The sequence below is a fragment of the Loxodonta africana genome, chromosome 6 (assembly GCF_030014295.1).
Source record: "Loxodonta africana isolate mLoxAfr1 chromosome 6, mLoxAfr1.hap2, whole genome shotgun sequence".
In the NCBI taxonomy this organism is placed as follows: Eukaryota; Metazoa; Chordata; class Mammalia; order Proboscidea; family Elephantidae; genus Loxodonta; species Loxodonta africana.
This window is the reverse complement of record NC_087347.1, coordinates 44,779,696-44,799,300: the sequence shown is the minus strand read 5'-3', so window position 1 is coordinate 44,799,300 and position 19,605 is coordinate 44,779,696. Positions and strand designations below refer to the sequence as shown.

Genomic DNA, 19,605 nt, shown 5'->3' with positions numbered 1-19,605 from the left:
TCTTTCACCCACCGTTCATTCAGTGGCTTTGGTTCTGAATTGGAGCAGTAATGAGGCAAAAGTCTTTCTGCTCTGATGCCCATCTCCCTGGAACTGAACAGGCGGCTCTGCCCTCTGTAACCAGGAAGGTGGCAGCCCAGCCCTCCAAACCTTGCTGGCAGCTCTGCTGGCCTCTGAATTGCTCTGGGGATCATCTTTTCCTTTTCTTGAAGGGCAACAAATGTTTGCAGCCAAGCAGCACCATCAGCCCATTTCCTGCCTGTAGCATTCCAGGAGTTGGACAGTTTTACTTCTTTTCATCCTGTCTTTAGCCCCTTCAGTCTAAGCCGGTGACATTTCTATTGAGAAGGCTGATTGAATCCTAATATATATATATATATATATAATTTTTTTTTTTTCCTAAAGCCGGAAGACTGATTTTGGCTTTGGGAGGCCTTAGTTCCAGCTCAGGGGGCATGGCATTTGTTAAATACTGCTAGACTGGTGTCTGAGCAGAGCGGAGAGGGGGCTGGGTGAGAGGAAAATAGCAGTTCTCTGCTGTGAAAATCCTGGAGGGGAAGAGGTTATTTTGTTCCCTCTGGGTAGGTTGATGCTGCACTTTTGCAGGTCCAGCGTCATTTCCCTCTGGCTCTGGAGGCTTGTACTGACTGTCACTGCCTGGTCTCTCCCGACATGGGGAAATGCGTCCAGAGTGCTGCTAGCATCAGCTCAAGTGCTCTGGCCAACAGGCCTGTAGGGTGCCAGCTACCTCACTACTGCCACTTTGCTACTTCTGAACGGTCTCTCTCTCTCCCCCCTGCCGCTCAGTTTGATTCCTCAACTTTGTCTTTGATGATCAGGGCTCCTAGATTGTCATATATAATCAATTCACTTGCTTTTTCCAAGCCTTTATTGTAAGAGAGACCACAGGAACCTTCTTGAGTATTCTGCCATCTTGGGCCACCTCCCTGGATCCTAATATTAAGTGACATTCCTAATGTCTTTAGCAAACAGTTGTCCAGCCATACTCTTCTTCTCTCCAGAGCACATTCTCTCAATTTTTACAATATGGACAGGCTGAGAATTTTCCAGCTCTTCAAGTTTTTGTTCCTTTTTGTATAGTTCAATCCTTGATTTATCTCTTTCACTTTCATTTTACTATAAACAGGAAGAAGAAACCAGGCCATGCTGTCAAAATTTTGCTTAGGAATCTTCTCAGCTAAATATCCAAGCTCATCACTTCTGAGCTCTGCTTTCCACAAAACATTTGAATACAATTCAGTCAAGTAGTTTGCCACTTTAGAATAAGGATTGCCTTTCCTCCGGCATCCAATAACATGTTCATCATTTCCTTTTAAGCCCTCATCAGAAACACATTTAATATCCACATTTCTAGTAACATTCTGTTCATGATGATATTTGTATTCACTAAGATGATAGGGGGAGTCCCTGGGTGATGCAAATGCTTAAGTTTTTGACTACTAGCTGAAAAGTTGGCAGATAAAAGCCACCCAGCGACGCCTCAGAAAACAGGCCCGGTGATCTGTTTCTGAAAGGTCACAGCCTTGAAAACCCTACAGATCAGTTCTACTCTGCACACGTGGTATCACTATGAGTTGGAATCAACTTGATGGCAACCAACAACAACAGCAAGGAGATGATAGAGGATGTCTCTACAGCTCTCCCCAATTTTTTCTGAGCTCTCACCGGAATCACCTTTAATGTTCCTAATTCTACCAACAGTCTCTTCAAGGCAATCTAGTCTTTTGCTATTAAGTACTTCAAGGCTCTTCCGGCTTCTACATATTACCTAATTTCAAAGCCATTTCCACATTTTAGTATTTGTAGCAGCACCACCCCACTTCCTGGTATCAAACTCTGTGTTAGTTTCCTAGGGCTGCTGTTACAAAGTACCACAAACTGGGTGACTTATAAGAACAGAAATCTATTGTCTCACAGTTCTGGAGGCTAAAAGTCCAAATCAGGGTATCAACTGTGTTGATTCCTTCTGATGGCTCTGAGAGAGAAGCTGTTTCATGTCTCTCTCCTAGATGGAGGCTGCTCAGGATGCTGGGGCAGCATCAGGAAAAATCAGGATATAATTCCTGGGGTTTGGAGTTAGCCACTAACTAGCAGGTTTTCATGGTATTGCTATGTTTTCACTTAGAGTTTACTGGAAAAAATCAAGTGCTAGCTGAGGGCATCGATATTACAATGTAGTCTATATCTTTTTTTTTTTTTCTATATTTAGCCCTCTACAGGTGAAGAGGCACTTTTAGACACCTCATTTTATCCTTGCAACTATAAGATGTGTCCCTGCCCTCTGAAAGCTTACATTCTGTTTTGAGAAAGACAACAGGCGGTTTCAAAAAGTGAGTTTTTTTTTTTTCCTCCTTCTAATTTTAACATCAAAGAAAACATTTCATCTGAGTTGTGACATAAGGGCAGAGGGTTTCTGTGTTTTGTTCACCAGGGTCAGAGCCCCAGGGCCCAGATCAAAGGTGCTCAATAAATATTTATTGAAAGAATAAAGTTTTCATGATGAAGACATAAAAATCTGTAAATTCCTTGAACATGGAAAGAAAGTGTTCTTAGTTACCATCCAGCCCAACTCTCTCATTTTGGGATGTGGAAATGAGGGCCCAAAGGCAAAATGGCCCATCCAAAAGCACAGAGCTAGAGCCACAGCTCAGACAACGAGGCTCCCTGCCCAGTGCTTTCTCCACTACACACTCAGCCTCTCTTGCAGGTCTAGAAGCCTGCTCAGGGGCCAGCCCTGCTGGCGTAGTCTCTGTGACTCAGGAGGTTTTATCAACCAGGAAATGTAGCTGGGCTGTGCCTTCCTTCAGGTCTTCAGTTTGAGTTTTACTCTTGTTTTCAACACACGGCCTACTGAAGAGAGTCCTGAAGAAGCCTCTGCCACAGTGAGGGCCCCAGGATTTGCCTCTTTGGTAAGATCGCTGGGCTTTTTGGGAGGAAGGCCTTTGATTCTAGAGTTTTCTAGGCTGCCGAGGGTGGAATCTGGTGGTCTTGGGGCCATGGAGGTGATCCGTTTGAGTGGGTACGAGGAAATCATGGGAGTTATCTGTAGGGAATCAGTTGTAAAATGGAGGTGATACTAACAATTTCTTCATAGACTTGCAGTAAAATGATACAAGAAAAAAATATTTTTATGTTTATATGATGATATAATTATATGGATATATGTTATAAATGTTTACGTATCATGTAAATATATATTTATATATAAATACTTTTGGATATAAATATATGAAATATAAGTATTCTAAAACATATATTTTATAATATAAATATATTTATACAGATTTATCACTTAACAGATATATAATATATATGCATTATATGGCAAAATATTTAAGTTTGTGTATGTTTAAATATGAATATATGTACATATAAAATTATATGTTAATAAGATGGGAAAGAAAACCCTTAAAATGTGATCAAAGGAATTACTTATGAAGGGTAAGTTTGTAAGTAGTTTTTATTTTCTTCTTCAAACTTCCCTGTGCTTTCTCTAAGGACTGTTAACTTTACTATTTTTTATGATTAGAAAAATACAACTGTAAATGTTCTTTTGAAAATATTAACCTGACAAAGTTTCTAGCCCATGAGCTCATGCAGTGACTCTAAAAAAAAAAAAAAAAAACTAGTGCCAATGCAGTGACTCTAGGACCCATAAAATAAAAGCCTCCTCACAGCTTTTTTTTTTTAAATTAACTTATAGGATCTCTATTTTAAGAAAATCAGCCCCCTTTCTCTCATATATATTGCCTTTTTCCCCCAGTGTGCAGGGTATTTATTCCTTTAGTTTGTTTAGGGCAGTTTTTAACCAAATATTTTAGTAATTATTTATGAAAATTTATCAATCTTTTCTTTAATGGCTTCCAGATTTTGTGTTATACTTAGAAATATTTTCACAACTGAAAAATTATTTTTAAAAATTCTCCCCATTTTTTCGTCAGTGCTTTAATTTTATGGTTTAAGTCTTTGATTCAGCTGCAATTTATTTTGAAACAGATAGTCAGGATCTATTTCAGTTTTTTTCCAGAAGTCGTTCTAACACCATGGGTTGAAAAAGCCACCTAAATGTAGATAGTTCTTTTTGTAGTGTTTTGATTTGATCATTTTTCGTTGTTAATTTCTAATTTAATTGCTTTGTAGCCAGAGAGTATGTCCATTTATTCCCAGGAAAGGACACCTGGATGCCTTCACCTCCTTGTTACCATAAATAACAATGCGGTGAACATCCTCAGATATCTGTGCCCTGCGGACTCATGTAAGAATTTACCTTGGAGATATACCCAGGAGTGGAAACCTGTGTCAAAATTTATGTGCCAACTTGAGTTGACAAGCCCTGTCATCTTGCTTTCCAGAAGGGCTATACCGGTGTAAGCTCTACAGAGTACATCGGACTGCTCTTTTCCCTACAGTCCCATTACTTTCCATTTTTCTACACTTCCTAATGTGAAAAGTTAAAGGAAAATCTTATTTTTGTCTTAATTTGCATTTTTCTGCTGCTTATTAGTTTGAGCATTTCTTTGTATACTTTTAGCAATATGAGTTTTCCCTTCTGATGATTTGGTTATGTTTTTATGTCTTTTGCTAAGAGTTTTTTTACTTTTGATTTTGTTTTGTTGTTGTTACTGGTTTTCGGCAGAACATTCAATTGTCTAGATATTTGTGCCACCTTCCTCCCACTTTTTAAAACTATTTAGCATGTATTGGGAAACAGACATGAAAGATACAATCTCTGCCCACATGAAGCTCATAGGCTAGGCCAAAGCCAGACGAATCACAAAACAGCAGAATAGGTGTTGGAATAGGGGCATCCCAGGATGTCAAAGGAGCTAACCAGGATAGGGAAGTTAGGGAACACTTTCTGGAGGTGAAGTACAAGTAAAAGTTAACCTATAGTAGCTTTTTACAAATCCGTAGGTAAGTACAATGATTGTTTTAGCTTTTTAAATTTTTAATTATTTATTTTTGTAATTGTTGAGAATATACACAGCAGAACCTACAACAGTTCAACAATTTCTACATGTACAATTCCATGACTTTGATTCTATTTCTCAAGTTGTGCAACCATTGTCATCCTTCTTTTCTGAATTATTCCTCCTCCGTTAACATAAACTCGCTGCCTCCTAAGTTTCCTATCTAATCTTTCCAGTTGTTTTTGCCAATTTGATCCCATATAGTTTTGTTGTTGTTGTTATTTATCTATTATACTTTAGATGAAGGTTTACAGAACAAACTAGCTTCTCATTAAGCATTTAGTACACATAGTGTTTTATGCCATTGGTTAACAACCCCACGACGTGTCAGCACTCTCCCTTCTTGACCTTGGGTTCCCTATTACCAGTTTTCCTGTCCCCTCTAGTCCTCAGCCTTCTCATCCTTGTCCCTGGGCTGTTGTGCCCTTTTAGTCTCATTTTGTTTTGTAGGCCTGCCTAATCTTTGGATGAGGGGTGAACCTCAGGAGTGATTTCATTATTGAGTTTCAAAGGATGTCTGGGGGCCATACTCTTGGGGTTTCTCCAGTCTCTGTCAGGCCAGTAAGTCCGGTGTTTTTTTTGTGAGTTAGGATTTTGTTCCACATTATTCTCCAGCTCTGTCTGGGACCCTCTATTTTGATCCCTGTCAGGGTAGTCAGTAGTGGTAGCCAGGTACATCTAGTTGTACTGGATTCAGTCTGGTGGAGGCTGTGGTAGTTGTGGTCCATTAGTCATTTGGACTAATCTTTCCCTTGTGTCCTTAGTTTTCTTCATTCTCCATTGCTCCTGAAGGGGTAAGACCAGTGGAGTATCTTAGATGGGCACTCATAGGCTTTTAAGACCCCAGATGCTACTCACCAAAGTAGAGTGTAGAACATCTTCTTTATAAACTATGTTATGCCAACTGAGCTAGATGTTCCCCAAGACCATGGTCCCCACAGCTCTCAGCCCAGCAGTTCAGTCCCTCAGGGAGTTTGGATGTGTCTATAGGGCTTTCATGACTTGACTTTACTTTGTACAAGTTGTTTTGTCTTCCCCAGTATCGTGTACTGTCTTACCCTTCACTAAAGTTACCACTTGTCTATTGTCTATTTGGAAACCCTGGTGGCATAGTGGTTAAGAGTTTGGCTGCTAACCAAAAGGTCGGCAGTTGAAATCCACCAGGCAGTCCTTGGAAACCCTATGGGGCAGTTCTACTCTGTCTTATAGGGTTACTATGAGTCGGAACGGACTCAACAGCAATGGGTTTTCAGGTTTTATTGTCTATTTAATGTTTTTCCATCCCCACCCCTTCCCGCCCCTGTAACCATCAAAGAATGTTTCTTTTTGCGTGTAAGCCTTTTCAGTACAGTACATACAATACAGTACAGTCTCATACAATATTAGTCCTTTTGTGAGTGACTTATTTCACTCAGCACGGATGCTCTCCAGATTCATTTATGTTGTGAGATGCTTCACAGATTCATCATTGTTCTTTATTATTGCATAGTACTCCATTGTGTGTATGTACCATAGTTTGTTTATCCATTCATCTGTCGATGGACATCTAGGTTGTTTCTATTCTTTGCTATTGTGAACAATGCTGCAGTGAACATGGGTGTGTATATGTCTATTCATGTGACAACTCATTTCTCTAGGGTATATTCCTAGGATTGGGATTGCTGGATCATATGGTATTTTTATTTCTACCTTTCTAAGGAAGCACTATATTGTTTTCCAAAATGGGTGTATCACTTTGCATTCCCACTAGCAGTGCATAAGAGTTCCAGTCTCCCCACTTCCTCTCCAACATTTATTTCCTGTTTTTTTGATTAGTGCCAGTAATGCTGGGGTGAGACGGTATCTCATTGTGGTTTCGATTTGCATTTCTCTAATGTCTTGTGATCCCAAACATTTCCTCCTCGTGTGTCTGTTAGCTGCTCGAATGTCTGGTGAAGTGTCTGTTCATTTCCTTTGCCCATTTTTTAATTGGATTACTTGTATTTTTGTTGTAGAGGTGTTGGGTTTTCCTGTACATTTTAGAGATTAGGCCTTTGTCTGATTTGAAATAGCCAAAATATTTTTCCCAGTCCGTAGGTACCATGGATTGAATCATGTTCTCCCAAAATGTATGTCAACTTGGCTAGGTCATGATTCCCAGAATTGTATGATTGTCTACCATTTTGTCATCTGACGTGATTTTCCTATGTGTTGTAAATCCTATAACTATGATGTAATGAGATGGATTAGTGGCAATTATGTAGATGAGACCTACAAGAGTAGATAGCATCTTAAGCCAATCTCATTTGAAATATAAAAGAGAGAAGTGAGCAAAGAGATATGGGGATCTCATACCACCAAGAAAGCAGCATCCTTTGAACCTGAGGTTCCTGCACAGAGAAGCCCCTCGACTAGGGGAAGATCGATGACAAGGACCTTCCTCCAGAGCTGACACAGAGAGAAAGCCTTCCCCGGGAGCTGATGCCCTGAATTTGGACATGTAGCCTACTCGACTGTGAGAGAATAAATTTTTCTTTGTTAGAGCCAACCACTTGTGGTATTTCTGTTATAGCAGCACTAGATAACTAAGACATCTAGCTTATCTTCTGGAGTTTCTGTGTTGTTAGTTATGGTTCGTATCCTGTTAATGCTATGTAGGACCTGGCAGTCTACTTCTGAAAAGAATTAGCCAGTGAAAACCTTATGAATAGCAGCAGAACATTGTCAGATATAGTGCCAGGAGATGAGCCCCCCAGGTTGGAAGGCACTCAAAAAATGACTGGGGAAGAGCTGCCTCCTCAAAGTATATATATATAAAAAAAAAAAACTAGTGCCAAAAGTATAGTTGACCTTAATGACATGAATGGAGTCAAGATTTCGGGACCTTCATTTGCTGATGTGGCATGACTCAAAATGAAAAGAAACAGCTGCAAACATCCATTAATAATTGGAAAATGGAATGTACAAAGTATTAATCTAAGAAAATTAGAAATCACCAAAAATGAAATGGAATGCATTAACATCTATATCCTAGGCACTGGTGAGCTGAAATGGACTGGTATCGGCCATTTTGATTCAGACAATCATATAGTCTACTATGCTGGGAATGACAACTTGAACAGGAATGGCGTTGCGTTCATCATAAAAAAAAAGCATTTCAAGATCTATCCTAAAGTACAATGCTATCAGTGATAGGGTAATATACCTACGCCTACAAGGAAGACCAGTTAATACAACTATTATTCAAATCTACGCACCAGCCACTAAGGCCAAAGACAAAGAGATAGAAGATTTTTATCACTTTCTAAAGTCTCAAATTGATCAAACACGCGATCAGGATGCATCGGTAATTACTGGTGATTGGAAAGCAAAACTTGCAAACAAAAAAGAAGGATCAGTAATTGGAAAATATGGCCTTGGTGACAGAAACAATCGTGCAGATCCAATGGTAGAATTTTGCAAGACCAACAATTTCATTGCAAATACCTTTTTAAAGCAACATAAACTATGACAAACTATGACTATACACATGGACCTCACCAGCTGGAATACACAGGAATCAAATTGACTACATCTCTGGAGAGAGATGATGGAAAAGCTCAAAATCAGAACAAGGACAGAGACTAACTGTGGAACAGACCATCGATTGCTTGTATGCAAGTTCAAGCTGAAACTGAAGAAAATCAGAGCTAGTCCATGAGAGCCAAAATAGGACATTGAGTATATCCCACCTGAATTTAGAGACAATCTCAAGAATAGATTTGACACATTGAATGCTAATGACTGAAGATCAGACAAGTTGTGGAATGACATCGAGGACATCACGTATGAAGAAAGCAAGAGGTCATTGAAAAAACAGGAAAGAAAGAAAAGACCAAGATGGATGGCAGAGGAGACTCTGAAACTTGCTCTCGAATGTTGAGCAGCTAAAGCAAAAGGAAGAAATGATGAAGTAAAAGAACTGAACAGAAGATTTCAAAGGGCAACTCGAGAAGATAAAGTAAAGTCTTATAATGACCTGTGCAAAGAGCTGGAGCTAGAAAACCAAAAGGGAAGAATACACTCTGTGTTTCTCAAGCTGAAAGAACTGAAGAAAAAATCCAAGCCTCGAGTTACAATAGTGAAAGATTCTATGGGCAAAATATTAAAAGACACAGGAAGCATCAAAAGAAGGTGGAAGGAATACACAGAGTCATTATACCAAAAAGAATTAGTCAGTGTTCAACCATTTCAAGAGGTAGCATATGATCAGGAATCGATGGTATTGAAGGAAGAAGTCCAGGCTACACTGAAGGCATTGGCAAAAAACAAGGCTCTAGGAATTGATGGAATATCAACTGAGATGTTCCAACAAATGGATGCAGCACTGGAAATGCTCACTTGTCTATGACAAGAAATTTGGAAGACGGCTACCTGGCCAACCGACTAGAAGAGACCTATATTTATGCCTATTCCCAAGAAAGGTGATCCAACCAAATGCAGAAATTATTGAACAATATCATTAATATTACACACAAGCAAAATTTTGCTGAAGATCATTCAAAAACGGCTGCAGCAGTATATTGACAGGGAACTACCAGAAATTCAGGTCGGTTTCAGAAGGGTACGTGGAACCAGGGATATCATTGCTGTGTCAGATGGATCCTGGCTGAAAGCAAAGAATACCAGAAGGATGTTTACCCGTGTTTTATTGACTATGCAAAGGCATTTGACTGTGTGGATCATAACAAATTACGGAGAACATTGCGAAGAATGGGAATTCCAGAACACTTAATGGTGCTCGTGAGGAGCCTGTACATAGATCAAGAGGCAGTTATTTAGACAGAACAAGGGGATACTGATTGGTTTAAAGTCAGGAAAGGTGTGCATCATTGTTGTATCCTTTCACAATACCTATTCAATCTCTATGCTAAGCAAATAATCTGAGAAGCTGGACTATATGAAGAAGAACGGGGCATTAGGATTAGGGGAAGACTCATTAACAACTGGTAGTATGCAGATGACACAACTCTGCTTGCTGGAAGTTGAAGAGGACTTGAAGCACTTGCTGATGAAGATCAAAGACCACAGCCTTCAGTATGGATTACACCTCAACATAAAGAAAACAAAAATCCTTACAACTGGACTAATAAGCAACATCATGATAAATGGAGAAAAGACTGAAGTTATCAAGGATTTCATTTTACTTGGCTCGGCAATCAACACCCGTGGAAGTAGCAGTCAAGAAATCAAAAGACATATTGGGCAAATCTGCTGTGAAAGACCCCTTTAAAGTGTTGAAAAGCAAAGATGTCACCTTGAAGACTAAGGTGCACCTGACCCAACCCACAGTATTTTCAATTGCATCATATGCACGTGCAAGCTGGACAATGAATAAGGAAGACCGAGGAGGAGTTGACACCTTTGAATTGCAGTGTTGGTGAAGAATATTGAATATATATACCATGGACTGCCAAAAGAATGAATGAATCTGTCTTGTAATAAGTACACCCAGAATTTTTCTTAGAATCGTGGATGGACATGTTATCAGGAGGGATCAGTCCCTGGAGAAGGACATCACGTTTGGTAACGTACAGCATCAGTGGAAGAGAGGAATCCGCTCAACGAGATGGATTGACACGGTGGCTGCAACAGCGGGCTCAAGCATAACAACGATTGTAAGGATGGCGCAGGACTGGGCAGTGTTTCGTTCTGTGGTACATAGGGGCGCTACGAATCGGAACTGACTCGATGGCATCTAACAACAGAAACCAAAACCAAAATAATGCTGTGTATTAGGGTCTCTAGCGCTGATTCTATATATATATATATATATATATTTTTTAATAGTTTTTGGCTTTATATTTAGGTCTTTGATCCATTTTCAATTTGCTGTGTATGCTGTGAGTTTTGGGTCCTGTTTCAGGTTTTTGCAGATGAACATCCAGTTTTGCCAGGACAGTTTGTTAAAGAGACTCTCTTTTCCCCACCTCATGGACTTTGGGCCCTTGTCAAAGATCAGGTGACCATAGCTGGATGGATTTACATCTGGGTTCTTAGTTCTGTTCCATTGATCAATGTTATTTGTCATTGTACCAGTACCAAGCTCTCTTGACTACCATATCTGTATATTAGGTCAGGTAGTGTGAGTCCTCCTACTGCATCCATCTTCTATAGTGCTTTAATTACCTGGGGCTTCTTCCCTTCCCATATAATGTTAATGATTAGTTTTTCCATCTCTTTAAAGAATGTTGTTGGTATTTGGATTGGAATTGCATTGTATTTGTAAATTGCTTTGGGTAGAATTGTCATTTTCACAATGTTGAGTCTACCTATCCATCAGCATGGTATGTTTTTCCATTTATGTAGTTCTCTTTTGGTTTCTTGCGGTAGTGTTTTGTAGTTTTCTTTGTATGGGTCTTTTACATCCCTGGTTAGATTTATTCCTAAGTATTTTATTTTTTTTAGGAGCTATTATAAATGGCATTGTTTCATTTTCATTGTTCTCTTTATTGGTTTATAGGAATCCAACTGATTTTTGTAGGTTTATCCTGTATCATGTATCTTGCTACTCTGCTGAATCTTTCTATTAGTTCCAGTAGTTTTCTGGTGGAGTCTTTTGGGGGACAGTTTAACTTCTTTGTTACAAACTTGGATGCCCTTTATTTATTTTTCTTGCCTTATTGCTCTAGCTAGGACTTCCAGGACAATGTTAAATAGGAGTGGTGATAAAGGGCATCCTTGTCTTGTTCCTGTTCTCAAGGGGAATGTTTTAAGCCTCTCTCTATGTTGTTACCAAAAAACATGGATTCAAGCCCCCCGCTGCAAAACCAGTACTGAGACAGGGGTGAGGTAAACAGCAAGAGGGTTTTATTGTATACTGATATACAAAAGATAGAGGTAATTGGGCTCCTCCAAAGTCAGTCTGTCTGATGGAGACAGATCAGAGAGTTTTATAGGGTTAGGGCTTAGGCTTGAAGAATCTGAAGAATGGCAGTTCCCCTTTGAGGGGGCATGTTGACCTTCTGTGGGTATTCTTAGAGATCCTCTGATGCCATCCTGGTTTCGGTTACAAGATGGACCCCATTGCCTAGTTGTCTCGTCTCAGATCTTATTAATTGCTGTTCTGCTTCTTCGAGAGGAGCATAGGTTAATTTTAAACTTCTTAAAACCTTGGAAAAAGGGAACAGGAAGGGAGGAAACAAACCACAAATAACAAAATCACCAGGGTATGCAAAAGCTAACTATGCAAGCCATGTAGAAACAATGCTACAATTCCCAGGATATTAGTCCCCTACAATGTCTTTCAATGTTGGCTGTTGGTTTTCTATAGATGCCCTGTATTATGTTGAGGAATTTCCCTTTTATACCTATTTTATTGAGAGTTTTTTTTTTTTTTTTAATCAGGAATTAGTGTTGAACTTTGTTGAATGTGTTTTCTCTGTTGGTAGAGATGATCACGTGACTCTTTTGGATCTTGGTGGATTGCATTGATTGATTTTCCAATGTTGAAACATCCTTGCATACCTGGTATGAATCCTACTTGGTTGTGGTATATTATTATTATTATTATTTTTTTTGATAAAATGCTGAATTCTAGTCACTACAATTTTGTTGAGAATTTTTGCATCCGTATTCGTGAGAGGTGTTGGTCTGTAATTTTCTTTTTTTGTGGTGTCTTTGCCTGGTTTTGGTATCAGGGTTATGCTGGCCTCATAGAATGAATTTGGAAGTATCCCTTCCTTTTCTATGTTCAGAAATAGTTTGAGTAGTACTGGCGTAAGCTCTTCTCTGAATGGTAGAATTTTCCAGTGAAGCCATCTGAGCCAGGGCTTTTTTTCTTTGGGATTTTTTTTTTTTATTATTACCTTTTCAATCTCTTCTCTTTTTACGGGTCTTCAGATTTTCAACATCATTTTGTGTTAGTTTGAGTAGGTAATGAGGTTCCAGAAATTTGTCCATTTCCTCTAGGTTTTCAAATTTGTTAGAGTATAGTTTTTCATACTACTATGTTAAGATCCTTTTTATTTCAGCTGGGTCTGTTGTAATGTTCCACATTTCATTTCTTATTTGGGTTATTTACATACTCTCCTGTTTTTCTTTTGCCAATTTGGCCAGTGGTTTGTCAATTTTGTCAATTCTTTCAAAGATCCAACTTTTGTTTTCTTTATTCTTTCTATTGTTTTTCTATTCTCTATTTCATTCATTTCTGCTCTGATCTTTGTTATTTCCTTTCTTCTAGTGGCTGTGGGCTTCTTTTGGTGTTCTCTTTCTATTTGTTCAAGTTGTGTAGCTAATTTTTTTTCTTTTTAATTGTACTTTAGATGAAGGTTTACAGAACAAACTAGTTTCTCATTAAACGATTAGTACACATATTGTTTTATGACATTGGCTATCAACACCAAGACATGTCAACACTCTCCCTTCTCGAACTTGGGTTCCCTATTACTGGCTTTCCTGCTCCCTCCTGCCTTCTAGTCCTTGTCCCTGCACTGGTGTGCCCCTATAGACTTGTTTTGTTTTATGGACCCATCTAATCTTTGGCTGAAGGGTGAACCTCGGGAGTGACTTCATTACTGAGCTAAAAGGGTGTCTCGGGGCCGTACTCTTGGGTTTTCTCCAGTCTCTGTCAGGCCAGTAAGTCTGGTGTTTTTTTTGTGAGTTAGAATTTTGTTCTACATTTTTCTCCAGCTGTGTCTGGAACCCTCTATTGTGATCCCTGTCAGAGCAGTCAGTGGTGGTAGCTGGCACCATCTGGTTATACTGGACTCAGTCTGGTGGAGGCCATGGTAGGTGTGGTCCATTAGTCCTTTGGACTAATCTTTCCCTTGTATCATTACTTTTCTTCATTTTCCCTTGCTACCGAAGGGGTGAGACCAATGGAGTATCTTAGATAGCTGCTCACAGGTTTTTAAGATGCTAGGTGAGTGTAGCTAATTTTTGATGTGTGCATCTATTGCTATAAATTGACCTCTGAGAGCTACCTTTGCTGTATCCCAAAGGTTTTGGGGATTTTTTTTATTCCAGCTCTGATTTCTTCTATTACCCACTGGTTTTTAAGCAGGGTGTTATTCAGTTTCCATGAAATTGATTTTTTTTCTCCTTGCTCTTCCTGTTGTTAATTTCTACCTTGATGGTGTTGTGGTCAGAGAAGATACTTTGTATTATCTCAGTGCTTCAGATTTTGTTGAGGGTTGCTCTGTGGCCTAAGATGTGCTCTATTCTGGAGTACGTTCCATGTGTGTTGGAAAAGAATGTGTACTTTGCAGCTGTTGAGTGAAGTGTTCTATATGTCTATGAGGTCAGGTTGCCTGGTTGTGTCCTTTAGATCTTCTGTATGTTTGTTGATTTTCTTTCTAGATGTTCTGTCCATTACTGAGAGAGGTGTGTTGAAGTCTCCTACTATTATTGTGGAACTGTCAATTTCTCTTCTCAGTGCTGTTAGTTTGTTTTATGTATTTTGGAGCCCTGGGTGTGTAGATATTTATTATAATTATGTCTTCATGATGGATCATCCCTTTAATCATTTTGTAGTGCCCTTCTTAGTCTTTTGTGGTGGATTTTGTTTTAAAGTCTATTTTATCAAGATTAGTATTGCCACTCCTGCTCTTTTTTGGTAGCTGCTTGATGTACTTTTTTCCATTCTTTGATTCTTAATAAATTTATACCTTTGTTTCTAAGGTGAGTCTCTTGTAATGAGCATATTGATGGATCCTGTTTTTTTTAATCCATTCTTTCACTCTATGTCTCTTTATGGGTGCATTTAGGCTATTTATGTTTAATGTAATTATTGATAAGTGTGAGTTTATTGCTGTCATTTTGTAGTGCTTTTTTTTTTTTTTGTGGTGCTAATGTTTTCTTTGTTCCTCTTAATCTCCATTGCTGAATTCCTTTTGTTTGTGGACTTTTTTTTTCATTTCTTTTGTTTTTACTGAAACTTTATGTTTTTCTTCTTTATTTTGATGAGTAGGTTTGTTAACTTTCTTTGTGGTTACCTTGACATTTACCCTTATCTCCCTAGGTTTGAATCAGTCTATTCTTACTTGGCATTGCCTTGCCTTCAGCTCTATTAGAAAGTTCCATACCTACACTGTTTATTCCTTCTTTTATTGTTCTAGCGTTGTTCTCATTTACAGATTAACCTCTCTGGTTCCCTGTTGTAAATCTTTTGGTTCTGAATAGTTCTCGAGAGTTCATTTCCTAGGTTGATATCTGGCTGGTATGATCTTGGATCCTAGATTCAGGCTGTGGTTGATGTAATTTGTTCTCAATTCGAAGGGCTCCCTTTAATAATTCTCGTAAGTTTTTAAAAATTTTTGTATTGTGTTTTAAGCAAAAGTTTACAATTCAAGTCAGTCTCTCATATAAAAAATTATACACACCTTGTTTTTTTATGTAACCCTAGCTGCTCTTCCCCTAATGTGACAGCACACTACTACTCTTCACCCTGTATTCCCCATGTCCATTCAACAAGCTTCTGTACCCTCTGCCTTCTCATCTCACCTCCAGACAGGAGCTGCCTACATAATCTCATGTGTCTACTTGAGCCAAGAAGCTCACTCTTTACCAGTATCACTTTCTGTCTTATAGTCCAGTCCAATCCTCGTCTGAAGAGTTAGCTTTGGGAAGAGTTCCCGTCTTGGGCTAACAGAGGGTTTGGGGGCCTCCAGTCTCAGTCAGACCATTAAGTCTGCTCTTTTTATAAGAATTTGAGGTCTGCATCCCACTGTTCTCCTGCCCCATCAGGGATTCTCTGTTGTGTTCCCTGTCAGGGCAGTCACTGGTGGTAGTCAGGCACCATCTAGTTCTTCCAGTCTCAGGCTGATGGAGTTTCTGGTTTATGTGGCCCTTTCTGTCTCTTGGGCTCATATTTACCTTGTGTTTTGGTGTTCTTTATTCTCCTTTGCTCCAGGTGGGTTGAGACCAATTGGTGCATCTTAGATGGCTCCTTGCTAGCGTTTAAGACCCCATATGCCACTCACCAAAGTAGGATGCAGAACGTTTTCTTAATACATTTTGTTATGCCAATTAACCTAGATGTCCCCTGAAACCATGATCCTCAGACCTCCGTCCCCGCTACTCTGCCCTTCGAAGCATTTTGTTGTATTCATGAAACTTCTTAACTTTTTGTTTAGTCCAGTTGTGCTGACCTCCCCTGAATTGTGTGTTGTCTTTCCCTTCATCTAAAATAGTTCTTGTCTGCTATCTAATTAGTGAATGCCTCTCTCCCTCCCTCCCCACCCTGGTAACCATCAAAGAATATTTTCTTCTGTGTCTAAACTTTTTCTTGAGTTCTTATAATAGTGGTCTTATACAATATTTGTCTTTTTGCAACTGACTAATCTCACTCAGCATAATGCCTTACAGATTCATCCATGTTATGTTTTATGGATTCATCATTGTTCTTGATCTTTGCATAGTATTCCATTGTGTGAATATACCATAATTTTTTTATTCATTTGTCCATTGATGGGTACCTTGCTTGCTTCCATCTTTTTGCTATTGTAAACAGTGCTGTAATGAACATGGGTGTGCACATATCTGTTTGTGTGAGGGCTTTTATTTCTCTAGGATACATTCCGAGGAGTAGGATTGCTGGATCCTATGTTAGTTCTATTTTTAGCTTTTTAAGGTCGTGCCAAATTGATTTCCAAAGTGGTTATACACCAGCAGTGTATAAGTGTTCCAGTCTCTCCACGATCTCTCCAACATTTATTATTTTGTGTTTTTTGGATTAATGCCAGCCTTGTTGGTGTGAGATGATGTCTTATGTAGTTTTGATTTGCATTTCTCTAATGGCTAATGATCATGAGCATTTCCTCATGTATTTGTTAGCTGCCTGAATGTCTTCTTTGGTGAAGTGCCTGTTCATATCCTTTGCCCATTTTTTAATTGGATTATTTGTCTTTTTGTTGTTGAGTTTTTGCAGTATCATGTAGATTTTGGAGATCAGATAGAGATCGGATTTGCCATAGCCAAAAACTTTTTCCCAGTCTCTAGGTGATCTTTTTACTCTTCTGGTGAAGTCTTTGGGTGAGCATAAGTGTTTGATTTTTAGGAGCTCCCAGTTATCTAGTTTCTCTTCTGGTGTTTGTGCATTGTTGGTAATGTTTTGTATACGTTTATGCCATGTATTAGGGCTCCTAGCATTGTGACTATTTTTTCTTCCATGATCTTTATCATTTTAGATTTTATATTTAGATCTTTGATCCATTTTGAGTTAGTTTTTATGCATGGTGTGAAGTATGGGTCTTGTTTCATTTTTTTTGTGGATAGATATCCAGTTATGCCAGCACCATTTCTTAAAGAGACTGTCTTTTCCCCACCTAACAGACTTTGGGCCTTTGTCAAATATCAGCTGCTCATATGTGAATGGATTTATGCCTGGATTCTCAATTCTGTTCCATTGGTCTATGTATCTATTGTCATACCAGTACCAGGCTGTTTTGACTACCATGGTGGTATAATAGGTTGTAAAATCAGATAGTGTGAGGCCTTCCACTTTGTTCTTCTTTTTCAGTAATGCTTTACTTATCCGGGGCCTCTTTACCTTCCATATGAAGTCAGTGATTTGTTTCTCCACCTCATTAAAAAATGTCATTGGAATTTGGATTGGCATTGCCTTGTATCTATAGATCACTTTGGCTAGAATAGACATTTTCACAATATTTAGTCTTCCTATCCATGAGCAAGGTAAGTTTTTCCACTTATGTAGGTGTTTTTTGGTTTCTTGGAGTTGTGTCTTGTAGTTTTCTCTGTATAGGTCTTTGTATACGTCCCTGGTCAGATTTATTCCTAAGTATTTTATCTTCTTAGGGGCTATTATAAGTGGTATTGATTTGGTGATTTCCTCTTCAAAGTTCTCTTTGTTAGTGTAGAGGAATCCAACTAATTTTTGTATGTTTATCTTGTATCTTGATACTTTGCTGAAATCTCCTACTGGTTCCAGTAGTTTTCTTGTGAATTCTTTAGGGTTTTCTGTATATGAAATCATGCAGTTTGCAAATAGAGATACTTTTCCTTCTTCCTTACCAATCTGGATGCCCTTTATTTCTTTATCTAGCCTAATTGCTCTGGCTAGGACTTCCAGCACAATATTGAACAAAAGTGGTGATGAAGAGCATTCTTGTCTGGGTCCCCGTTCTCAAGGGGAATGCTTTTAGACTCTCTCCACTTAGGATAATGTTGGCTATTGGCTTTGTATAAGTGCCCTTTATTATGTTGAGGAATTTCTCTTCTATTCCTACTTTGCTGAGAGTTTTTATCATAAATGGGTGTTGTACTTTGTCAAATGCCTTTTCTGCATCAGTCGATAAGATCATAAGGTTCTTGTCTTTTGTTTTATTTATATGGTGGATTACATTGATTGTTTTTCTAATGTTAAGCTGCCTTAAACACACAGTGCTACTATAACAGAAATACCACAAGTGGATGGCTTTAACAAAGAGAAGTTTATTCTTTCACAGTCCAGTAGGCTAAAATCCAAATTCAGCGTGTCAGTTCCAGGGGAAAGTTTTCTTTCTCTGTCAGCCTTCTTTTCAGTTTTCCCCTAGACTAGGGTCTCTGTGCAAGGGCCCCGAGCCTGCTCCCGGCACTGCTTTCTTCATGATATGAGGTCCCCCACCTCTCTGCTTGCCTCCCCCTTTTATAAATCAAGAGATTGCCTCAAGACACAATCCAATCCTATAGGTTGAGTCCTGCCTCACTAACACAACTGCCACTCATCCTCCCTCATTAACATCATAGAGGCAGGATTTACAACACATAGGAAAATCACACAATATTGGGAATCATGGCCCAGCCCAATTGATACACACATTTTTGGGAGAACATAAATCAATCCATGAAATAAACCATCACTGCTTACCTGGTATGAATGCCAATCGGTCATTGTGAATTATTTTTTTGATACGCTGTTGAATTCTATTGGCTAGAATTTTGTGGAGGATTTTTGAGTCTAAGTTCATTAGAGACATAGGTCTGTAATTTTTTTTTTGTGTGTGTGGTGTCTTTACCTGGTTTAGGTATCAGGGATATGTTGGCTTCATAGGATGAGTTTGGAAGTATTCCGTCATTTTCTATGCCCTGAAATAACTTTAGTAGTGCTGATGTTAACTCTTCTCTGAAAGCTTGGTAGAATTCTCCAGCGAAGCTGTCAGGGCCAGGGTTTTTTGTTGTTGTTGTTGGGAGTTTTTTAAATACCTTTTCAATCTCTTCTTTTGTTATGGGTTTTTTTTTAGCTGTTCTACCTTTGTTTGTGTTAGTTTAGGTAGGTAGAGTGTTTCTAGAAATTTGTCCATTTCCTCTAGGTTTTCAAATTTGTTAGAATACATTTTTTCATTTTTTTAATCTTATAGGATTTTTTTAATTTCAGTTGGGTCTGTTGTGATATTGCCCATCTCATTTCTTATTTGGGTTATTTGCTTCCTCTCCTGTTTTTCTTTTGTCAGTTTGGCCAGTGGTTTATTGATTTTGTTGATCTTTACAAAGAACAAGATTTTGGTCTTGTTAACTCTTCGAATTGTTTTTCTGTTCTCTGTTTCATTTAATTCTGCTCTAATTTTTATTATTTGCTTTCTTCTGGTACCCAAGGGTTCCTTTTGTTGCTCTCTTTCTATTCGTTCAAGTTGTAAGGATAGTTCTTTGATTTCAGCCC

At 38.7% G+C, this 19,605-nt stretch overlaps 1 protein-coding gene across 7 annotated transcripts in view; it reads left to right on the top strand.

Moving 5' to 3' along the window:
- LOC100663010 (caspase-8-like) overlaps window positions 1-19,605 on the top strand; it is a 92,196-nt gene that overhangs the window by 12,250 nt on the left and 60,341 nt on the right. For 5 of the 7 annotated variants that reach the window (XM_023542379.2, XM_064286817.1, XM_023542377.2 and 2 more), the window contains exon 1: window positions 2,795-2,930. The exons of 1 other annotated variant lie outside the window; for it this stretch is intronic. The gene's annotated coding sequence lies outside the window, so the exon portion shown is untranslated. Of the gene's footprint in view, window positions 1-2,230; window positions 2,352-2,794; window positions 2,931-19,605 lie in introns of those variants that run through there. One more of the 7 variants, XM_023542383.2, reaches the window with a different exon arrangement.